Source organism: Lithobates pipiens, unplaced genomic scaffold, assembly GCF_037356315.1.
Source record: "Lithobates pipiens isolate NorthernLeopardFrog02 unplaced genomic scaffold, aLitPip1_a1.2 Scaffold_27, whole genome shotgun sequence".
NCBI classification, from domain to species: Eukaryota; Metazoa; Chordata; class Amphibia; order Anura; family Ranidae; genus Lithobates; species Lithobates pipiens.
Genome location: NW_027507788.1, coordinates 145,258,901 through 145,270,646, shown reverse-complemented (window position 1 = coordinate 145,270,646; position 11,746 = coordinate 145,258,901).

The window sequence follows — 11,746 nt, the reverse complement described above, 5'->3', positions numbered from 1 at the left end:
TATAACAGCAGCTTCAGGCTATTAATCACATTAGAAGAGAGGGAGGCCTTTTACTGGCACACGAAAATGTGGTATCACTGGTACTTCCAATTCAGCTTTTGTTTTGTCTCTCTATTAAAGAGGTTGTCTAGCTAAAATATGAAAACACTTGAGTTTGCATAGAATTACCATTTTAACGTGAAACTCCAAGCAAGCAACTAAATACTAAGATGAAAGACATGGATGGGAACTTGCCTGACAAAAATGTGTTACTGTGTGGAGCAAGTCTTTTTTTGATTTACACCACATTTCCCATAAAGCATAGCCAGACGGGGGACACACACAACTCCTGTTTTAAAAAGAATGTATATTTTTGGTTAAGGAATTTAGCTTCCCGTGTCACCTGTCTTGCCTCCTCAATGGACCATGAATCATCGCCTCTGTTCACTGAGAAAAAAGCTGACGAAAAAACCGTACTGGTAAATAAAATTTCTATGCCAAGCAAAAAAGCAATGCATGAATTTCAGTTTTTGCTTTGTGTTCCATGCCAGTGTGTAGATAAACCTGGGGGCTGCTCTTGTTGACCTTCTCCTCAAAATGCCAGATGACTTACAGTAATGTTGATTCTCTGACTTCAGTACGTTTTTTAAGTTGCTCATCTGAACAATTAGCATGCCAGAGGTGAAGTGAGAAGTCCTGATTTGAATGCCTGTGGCGGATTAGTGACTGAAAGCATTGATGAAACCATTGGATCAGCATGACAGCCAGATAACTAGCATTTTCAGAAGGTGGAGTCAGTGGCAGCGTCCATGTTTCTGCTAGAACAAGTTTCTTCAGAGGCTTTATAAAGATATGATGCTGCATTAAAATCACATGTGAAGGGAATCTGACCACTAAACAATATTCCTATGTCCATCAGGAATTTCATCCACTTTATTATATCCTATATTTATATTCAGATGACAGTGCTTTACAAAGTACACAGGACCGTTACCATCAGTCCATGTTCATCAAAGGGGCTCATAGTCGCTTAGTGTTTGAGGACGAACTGCTACTGAACTGCCCAAGAAATGCAAAAGATGTGTGCAGCTGGTCTGTCTTCAGGTAACCTTTTGTAGAAGCAATTCTTAAAATGGTTTATATGATGTTACCCTACATGGAAAATCTTTTGTTATATTTGTTTAGTAAGTGCAAAAAAAGTACAGTTGATCTTGTCAGAAATTCAGAGCTGTTCTGTGTCCTATACACACTATCGGCGGAACTAAACCTATCAATTTAAAACCTAAGTTTGGCTAAAAAGAAAAATCAGCACAAGGGACCTAACTTAATGCTAGTGTAATTGGTCCCTTTTGTTGATTCTTCTGACTTCAGTAGAAATCTTCCTTGGTCCTACCTCCCCACCACCTTTAATCTTCCGATGCAGCAGATGTTAATGGTGATGGGGGGGGGGGGGGGGGGGGCGGTTGTCAGGGGTTCTCATCAAGAGAGCTCTATTATGCCTGCCATATCCTGCCACATCTGCCATTCATAGCCATACTACAGCTTCAATGATTGCATAGGGATCTATGAATGGAGGATGTGGGGATGATTGATGGCTCCTCCCCCCTCGAGAGATCCTGTGTCATTCATAGAAGCTGTAATATGGCTTCTATGAAAGGAGTTTGCATCATAAGAGCTCTATTATGCCCACCCTTTCCTGCCAGATCCACGAAACCGCACCTTGGCTGTATTAACTCCCACCACACCAGAAAATATGCCATGAATGATAACAAGTGCTTGCGCTCCCAACTTGATCTGTCAAGCCATCAAATGGCTGGTGTCTTAACTGATCACATGTGCTGTGGCTCAAACCAAGGCTAAGATTGCAACTTCCTTGGCTATGAAGGAGAGGGTTTAGTTCTGCTTTTAAGAGTCTAGTTAGCCCTCCTAGTTCTTATCTTGGGACTACAACTCTGTTAGTGCCTATGCTTTAGTGATTAAGACAGAGGGATGGATAGAGTAGTTTAGAAAACTGGGCAGGGCTGACTCCACTCAAACCTTAAAAATGCTGCCTTTTGTCAGCCCACAAAAAGGAAATGAAAAGCTAAGTGCACATCCTGGTACATCACATCAACAGTTTTTCTGTACTCTCAGAATCTTTAAAGGGAAAACGCAAAGGTGCATGATTTTCAGAGATGTGCTTTTTTTTTTTTTTTTTTTTTTTTTTTTCTGATCTACACTTTAACTGTAGAAGTCTTCCTAGAAATGTTCTGTATTTATTCTATTAAGATTTTTAAAATTTCAAATTGCTGACTTATTTTTTTTTTTTTTTTATATATATATATATATATATATAAAGGCATTGCCTACATTTATTGTGTCATGCAGCTCACTGATGCAGTCACTAGATGGCGTGGTCTTCTCATTTTTCCAGTAACTGCATGCCACGCATATAAAATTCAACCTGTGCCTGTGTTGTATGGCATAACACATCATTTATATACCAACAAGGGATAGTTGAGGAATGGTCTGATAAATTTGTAGGCAGATGGAGTTTTCACGAGAGTGTGCGAAAGCGTTTCTCTAACATTAGAGCTGCCTGTGTCTAAGAGGAGTGACTGCCAAGAGGAAATGACTGGTGCTTACAGTAATGTTAGTAGACACGGTCTCTAGGCTGTCTGGGTTCTGGTACTGTGTGTTCATCCCACTCATCCTCCTTCCATTTTTTTTTTTCCCCCTACAATGTTTTGGCTTAAATAGAACCCCCTGTTTGGGTAAAAGCTCTAATCAACCATCCACAATGTGTTCTGTTTAATTACTGCTTAATTTTTATGGTGAGCTGCTACAGCAGGAATATGACTTAAAGTGAATCCAAACCCAAAACAAAAATGTAATATATTGCATCCTTCACTGTGGTGGCGGCATTCCTTTTCTCTGTCACTCTAATTTTATTGAAAGACGTAAAAGAATAGTCATGACCTTGTGGTCATTAAGTCGCACCAATCTGAGGGATTCACATGTAGGATGGACAGGCAAAAAATGCAAACAAAAAATCAGATTTTGACAAGCAGGTTGGAAAGCATTAGTTATACAATTGCCAACTCTAATAGTGGTGAAGGTAATAGCCAAATGCATATACACAAGGCAGTTTCGCAGCTGGTCCAGAGCTGCCCATGTAAGCAGATGAAGTGATCAACTCCTCTTGCAATAGAGCCTGTTAAACTGTTTAAATGGAGGGGGAATAGGCAAAAAATAAAAATAAAATATCCAAAATCCATTTCATGTAGCATAGAAAAAAAGGTATATAAAGCATGAGTTGACAGAAAAAGAGGGAGAGGAGGAAGAGGAGATCAGTACTGAGAGTCCAGAGAAGAGGGGAAAGGAATGAGAGAAACCCCAGAGGCTGTCATAATGAGCTAGGCATTTGCTGTAGGGCCACTCTGTAGGTCCAATAGGCTTGCGGTTGATTGAGTGCATGAGTAGAAGTCAAGCTATGGCTTCTAAATTTTGAGGAGCTTTAGTGTGCAGCATCCAAAATAGCTGTTTCTCATTGATAAATGTACCCTGTACACGACTCTTAACTTCAGTAAAGTTAAAGCGGTTGTATGGTGTGTGTTTGTTTTTTTTTTGTTTTTTTTTTTTACCTACAGGTACGCCTACAATACGCCTACAATAAGGCTTACCTGTAGGTAAAAAAAAAATCTCCTAAACTTGTATGGTTCAGGAGATATTCCCCTCGCAATGAGCCGCTGACTGCAGCGGCGCATGCCCACAGGGGATTTTCGGCTGAAAGCCCAGCAGACGCATGTGCAGGAGTGACGATATCGCGGCTCTGGGCACTGGAGCCGCGATACCCGGAAGACACGCCGAGGGAACATGTCAGCTCCCTCGGCGTGGATCGGGCGAGATGTCGGGGTCTCGTTCTAAGGCAAGTATTTCATAAGTATTTCATACTAGCTCATTATGCCTTTTCCTTTGCAGGTCTAAAAAAAATATATACCGTATATACTCGAGTATAAGCCGAGATTTTCAGCCTCTTTTTTGAGGCTGAAAGTGCCCCCTCACCGCTGTCTGACTGCTCGATCAGCGTATCGAGCAGACAGACGGCGGACATTAAAATTCAAAAGCCGCGCCTCCTTCTCCGCCTCCGCCTGTGATAGGCGGAACACTGAATTTCCCAGCAGTCAGTGTTCCGCCTATCACGGACATCCGCTCATTCTCATACTACGGACGAGTATGAGAGGATGTCCGTGATAGGCGGAACACAGGCTGCTGGGAAATTGAGTGTTCCGCCTATCACAGGCGGAGGCGCGGCTTTTGAATTGTAGAATGGCCGCCGAGAAGAGCGGCGATCCTGGAGCGGCGATCCATCGGCACGGCACGGCACGGAGGAGGCACGGCACGGAGGAGGCACGGCACGGGACGGAGGAGGCTCGGGACGACGGCGGCTCGGGACGGAGGCTTGGGACACAGGTAGGCTGGACACACACACACACACACACACACACACACACACACACACACACACACACACACACACACACACACACACACACACACACACACACACACACGGATGGATGGATACACACACACACACAGGGATGGATGAATACACACACACACACACACACAGGGATGGATGGACGGACACACACACAGGGATGGACGGACACACACACACAGGGATGGATGGATGGACACACACACACAGGGATGGACGGACACACAGGGATGGACAGCCATGTCTCACCCTCGGCTTATACACGAGTCAATAAGTTTTCCAGTTTTTTGGGGGTAAATTGGGGGCCTCGGCTTATATTCGGGTCGGCCTATACTCGAGTATATACGGTATATCAGCAGGTTTACTCCGCTTTTAAGAGTAGGTAACATAACCTTTTTTTTTTCCCCCTCTTTATTTTTACATAGTTATACTGACAGTAATACACTTCCTGTCTATGGGTGGCTTTGCTCACTTCTCCACTGTATCTATGGAGGTAGCTATAGCTATCATACAGGTTTGACATTAAACATGACTGCCTTTGTTCAAATCTATTACATAGTGGATTGATGGGGCTAGTAGTTGACACAAGAACGTATAACATTATTTTTCCTGTATTTTTTTTCTCGCATGAAGTGGCATGGATACTACAGTTCTGGTAAGTTCAAAAGGCTCCTGAAGAGCATGCGCTATGTGTTGTTTTTTTTTTTTTTTTTTTTTTTTTTTCTATTTAAAATTCCTAAAGCCACAGTTGGGTTTTAGGGTCAATTATACCAAATTATGGTTTCAGTACCAGTCTAGCTGGAATGCACTGGGTTCTGCTTGGCCACAGGTATCGCTGTCACCACTGGTAAGTGTGAGAATGCAGTTTACCTAGGTGTATTGAGTGCCATTCTTTCTCAGAACCAGCCCAGTGGGAGTGTCATCTTGCTGTGCATTCTGGGAGAGGGTACTTAAGGTACTGAGATCACGTGCTTCTGGGTTCCGGTCCAGAAGACCTTTCTGTCTGTCTGATCCCGGTCCTCCTAACCAGCCCTCATGGCCTGGGGTGCGGATCCATCAAATTCCAAGTCTTGGGGCTGGCTAGCCCGAGGCAAAGTAACTGGAAGGAGGATTCAAAGGTGGTCCGGTGCCGTCTCATCTGAGGAGAGGCCCAGCAACTGGAGAAGCAACCAGGGGAGGACTCTTCGGGAGAAGTCCACGCACAAGGTTGGCTGATTGGAATAAGCCTGGAGGCTCAGTTGAAGGACACCAAGTGAATCTACATTCATACGGTATCGCCGGACCGGCTGCGAGATACTGGTACTGTAAGATAGCTCTCTAAATTTATCTATATCCTTCAGTTACATCCAAGTCTGTGGCAGAGATTTTATTCACAAATGTTCAAGTCTGTGGCAGAGACTTTGCTTTACTTAAACATTCTATTGGCTGCTAGGCCTAGTGAGAGGAGGTCTATCCGATAGCTGTGGGAATCCATTTGTGAGTGGTAATTCTCTGGATTTCTATGGTGAGAGACTTCCTATCTTTTGCAGTTCCAAGAGTACCTGAACTTCCTACCCAACCCTCTATCCTTCCTTGAGAGATTGTTCTGTCTACTTGTCAAATAAATATCCCAAAAGTGTATCCAGTGTCAGTTTCTGCAGTTCTTTGGGCCATCTACCTCGGGAAACCCCTAGACTTACACGAAGTCGAGAAGTATTAAACCAGCCGCTCCTTCGGGGGTCAGTGCTACAGGTATTTTCTAAACTTGCTGAAAATGGCTGGCTTAGTCTGAAAAATGAAAACTAAAGCAACTAAGGACTGGTAAGCTGCAATATATTACATATACAGTTATAGCCAGAAAAGTATTGTAGTAACACATGTTTTGCTATACGCATGTTTGTTCCCTTTGCATCTATTCGAACAAAACAAAAAAAGGGAGGGAAAAAAAGCTAATTGGACATGATGTCACACAAAACTCCAAAATGGGCTGGTCAAAATTCTTGGCACCCTTAACTTAATATTTGGTTGCACACCCTTTGGCAAAAATAACTGAAATCAGTCGCTTCCTTGAACCATCAATAAGCTTCTTATACCTCTCACCTGGAATTTTGGACCGCTCTTCCTTTGCAAACTGCTCCAGGTCTCTCTTATTAGAAGGGTGCCTTTTCCCAACAGCAATTTTAACATCTCTCCACAGGTGTTCAATGGGATTTAGATCTGGACTCATTGCTGGCCACTTTAGAACTCTCCAGCGCTTTGTTGCCATCCATTTTTGGGTGCTTTTTGACGTATGTTTGGGGTCATTGTCCTGCTGGAAGACCCAAGATCCTTTGGTAATCCTCAGATTTCATAATGCCTTGCACACATTCAAGGCACACAGTGCCAGAGGCAGCAAAACAACCCCAAAACATCATTGAACCTCCACCATATTTCACTGTAGGTACTGTGTTCTTTTCTATGTAGGCCTCATTCCATTTTCGGTAAACAGTAGAATGATGTGCTTTACCAAAAAGCTCTATCTTGGTCTCATCTGTCCACAAGATGCTTTCCCAGAAGGATGTTGGCTTACTCAAGTACATTTTGGCAAACTGTAGTCTTGTTTTTTTTTAGGTGACTTTGTTAGCAGTGGGGTCCTCCTGGGTCTCCTGCCATAGCGTTTCATTTCATTTAACTGTCGATGGATAGTTTGCGATGACACTGTCCCTGAGCCTGCAGGACAGCTTGAATTTCTTTGGAACTTTGTTTGGGGCTGCTTATCCACCATTTGGACTATCCTGCGCTGCAACCCTTCATCAATTTTTCTTTTCCGCCCATGCCCAGCAAGATTAGCTACAGTGCCATGGGTTGCAAACTTCTTGATAATGTTGTGCACTGTGGAGAAAGGCAAATCTAGATCTCTGGAGATGGACTTGTAACCTTGAGATTGTTGATATTTTTCCACAATTTTTGGTTCTCAAGTCCTCAGAGTTCTCTTCTCCTCTTTCTGTTGTCCATGCTTAGTGTGGCAGACACAATGCAAAGTCTAATGCCGCGTACACACAATCGGAATTCTCATCGGAAAAAGCTATGATGGTTTTTCCGACGGAATTCCGCTCAAGCTGTCTTGCCTACAGACGGTCACACCAAATTCCGAATGTTTAGAATGCGGTGACGTAAAACACGTATGACGGGACTAGAAAAAGGAAGTTCAATAGCCAGTAACCAATACCTTCCATCTTGTAGTTGAATCTGAGCATGCGTGATTTTTGGCGTGTCAGAATTGCATACACACGATCGGAATTTCCAATAGAAAGTTTATCTGTCGGGAAAATTGAGAACATGCTATCAATTTTTGGCTGGCAGGAATTCGGACAGCTAAATTCCGATGGAGTATACACACGGTCGCATTTTCCGATGAAAAGCTCTCATCGGTCTTTTTCTGGCAAATTCCGATCGTGTGTACGTGGCATAAGTGAACTTCTCTCCTTCCTTTTTTTTTTTTTTTTTTTTTTTTTATCTCTGCTTTCAGGTGTGATTTTTATATTGCCCACACCTGCTACTTGCCCCAGATGAGTTTAAAGGAGCATCACATGCTTGAAACAATCTTATTTATCCACAATTGTGAAAGGGTGCCAAGAATTTTGAGAAGCCCATTTTTGGAATTTTGTGTCCAATTTACTTTTTTTTTTATTTTTCCTCCCTTTTGTTGTGTTCCAATACACACACAGCTAATACACATGTGTATAGCAAAACATATGTTGCTGAAATACTTTTCTGTGAGAAATACTTGATTTTCTGGAAAAATCTTTGGGGTGCCAACAATTTCGACCATGACTGTATGTTCTTCAGTTTAGATATGCTTTAACTCTCCAGAAAGTGTGCACATTAGTGCAGTTGTGGATAGATGAGTAATTTTCTGAAGTACAATCTGGTTGGTTTGTCAGTACAACATATAGAAAAATGCTGTACCACAGATGACCTCCCCTTTCTGCAACATGACGGAATGTTTGTGGAGGATTTTTTTTTTTTTTAAATAAGTTCATCAGAAAACAATTGCAGATCAAACTTTCACCTGTTTAGAATGCTGACTTTGATCTGGCTTTGAAAGATGCGGCCGTATGTAGTATTTACAGAAGCAGCTATTAGCAGTTTATACATTCCTCTAAATACAGCTTTTAGGAAGACCCAAATTCTATAATATGCTTTCAGAGCCTAAAGCTGTTCTCCCAGGTTTCATTTAATTTTAAATGGTTCTTTTGGTCCTAGCTGGTACAGATGAACTATTTACTTCACTAACAGTTACAGCGACTGTATAAACTGTATGTCTCGGCCACATACAGTATATAGCGTTGTGTTTGGGCAACGGGTGAGAACTTCCCTCCCTTTCCCAAAATTGAGTCGGATTGAGTTCTGCTCAGTCATGTAGAGGTAGCTTTGCATTCTATTAACCACTTTCAGACCGGACCAATTTGCTGGTCAAAGACCAGACCACTTTTTGCGATTCGGCACTGCGTCGCTTTAACTGACAATTGCGCGGTCGTGCGACGTGGCTCCCAAACAAAATTGACGTCCTTTTTTTCCCACAAATAGAGCTTTCTTTTGGTGGTATTTGATCACCCCTGCGGTTTTTATTTTTTGCGCTATAAACAAAAATAGAGCGACAATTTTGAAAAAAACGCATTATTTTTTACTTTTTGTTATAATAAATATCCCCCAAAAATATATAAAAACATTTTTTTCCCTCAGTTTAGGCCGATACGTATTCTTCTACATATTTTTGGTAAAAAAAATTGCAATAAGCGATTTTATTGATTGGTTTGCGCAAAAGTTATAGCGTTTACAAAATAGGGATAGTTTTATAGCATTTTTATTAATAATTTTTTATTTTATTTTTTTACTAGTAATGGCGGCGATCTGCGATTTTTATTGTGAATGCGACATTGTGGGGGACCCATCGGACATTTTTGACACATTTTTGGGACCATTGTCATTTATACAGTAATCACTGCTATATAAATGCAGTGATTCCTGTGTAAATGACACTGGCAGTGAAAGGGTTAACCAGTGGGTGGCAGTGTAGGGGTTAAGTGTTCCTAGGGGAGTGTTACTAATTGTGGGGGGGTTGGGCTTTCATTTAGTGTACACTGATCTCTGCTCCAATCACATGGAGCAGAGATCAGCGTCACTAGTTGCTAGGCAGAATAGACAAATGGTGTTTACACAGCATTTGCTCTATTCGGCCGCTCCGTGAGACGATCGCGGGGATGCCCGCGGCGATCGAGTCCGCGGGTCCCGCGACCGGACTCACGGGGGTCCCGACCAGCGCGGGAGCGCGCCGCGCTCCCGATGGCAGGGCGGCATCTAATATTGGACGTACCTGTACACCAATATGCCTGCCCGTGCCATTCTGTCGACGTACATCGTCGTGCGCTGGTCGGGAAGTGGTTAATGGATACAAAGCTTCCTCTGATTGGCTAAGCACAAGAGACATGTACAATAATTTTTTTCTTTGACGTGTTAGTAAAACCATACATAGCATTGCAATTACTTTCTACATCTAGGTGGATTATACCATGTATTTTTTTTTCAGGACAAATTGGGCTTTCATTTGGTGGTAAATGGTAACTGATTATAATAAAAATTAAAAAAAGTCAGGAGATATCCAAGGAAACGGGCCCAAAATAATAAAAAAATTATAATAATTTATTTTAATTTTAGCTGTATTTTTCCTGCTGCTACCACAACCTTCTACCACAGAACAACCCAAATTAAAGTGATAATAAAGTCTCCTTTTTATTCTTGAAACATAATAAACATGTTCCTGCTGGCCCTTCCCTCTTGTGTGCCCCCACAGCAAGCAGCTTGCTATGGGGCACTCAAGCCAAGCCGCTGCTCTGTGTGTCCATTTAGACAGAGCCGCATTTCGACCCCCCCCCCCCCTCCTAATTGACTAACTGACTCAGCGGGGGCCAATGACGCGGCTGCTGTATCTCAGCCAATGAGGAGGGACAGTCCTGGATTGTGCACATAGCTGTATAGAGATGTGACTCGGGTAAGAATGAGGATGGCTGCTACACAGAACGCATTAAGATAAAAACCTTCTACCTTTGCAATCGCATTAAATTCTGCTTCTGACAATTGCAGTGATACCACATATGTGTATGTTGTTGTTTGTACCCCTACTAAAATTTTAATAAAATGTTATTTATTTATATATATATATATATATATATATATATATACGCTGACCTTGATCCAAACACTAACCCTGGCACTGACTTTTTTTTGTATTTTTTTTTTTTCTCTGCAAGGAGAGAGGAAGAGATGCAATGTATTCTCCATTTACAGAGAGAGAAAACATGGGGGCAGGCTTCACAGTGACTGATCATTGTGATAGTCAATTGGAGGCTATCACGGTGATCAGGTGTCCCGGAATCTCTCCTTCTGGGTCTGGATTGTTAGTACTCACGGTGAGCCCCCGGGCTCTGTGCTGGGAGTGTGATGTGCTCCCAGCACAAAGGGAGATATGCAAATATGCGGCCCCACTAGATGTTGTTTTGTTTTTTTTCCCATCTAGTGGGGCCGCATATTTGTGTTACGTCAGCATGAAGGGATTAAAGCTGAACTACGGGAACAGCATTTTAAAAATGTATCTGTAGCAAAAACTGTATTTTATCATTTTGGATAGAATGGGGTAAGGTTAGAACGCCTGTCAGGTTTTACTGCTAACCAGCGCTCCATTAGATGGAGACATATTTTTATCAGACAAGTAAGAAAAATCTTCAGTAGGGAAGCAGACATTAAGAAAAAAAACCTGACAGAGGATCTAGCATTCCCCTACTAAAAAACATTTTTACTTCTGTCTGTGTTGCTGTTGGAGAGTTTCCCTCACTTCCTGTCTGACAGCATAGAAAATGCAAAGAAATCTCTTTAAACTGAGTCCCAGATAGCAGAAAGGCCTGACCGGGGGTTCTAATTCTTCGCAACTCCATCCCAAACAAAAAAATAAATACATTATATAGATACATCTTATGATTTGGTATTCACTTTTTTTAATGGGGATCTACAGTCACCAGAAACATTCATTTTGTTTTTCCATTTGTGATTATGAGCTGCAGCAGGGAAGACAGAGGATCACTGTGACAGCCAGACAACTAGCATGTTCATGAAGGGTTTGGGGTCAGGACATTTAAGTGAACAGAGAGGCCCACCAATAAAAATCACTATTCCCATCTTTGCTGGTCTCATTTAAGATGGCCGTATTGCACTTCCACCGATGTGTATGGGACTATTACAGCACTGCAGAGGAGTTCAGTTATCACAGTT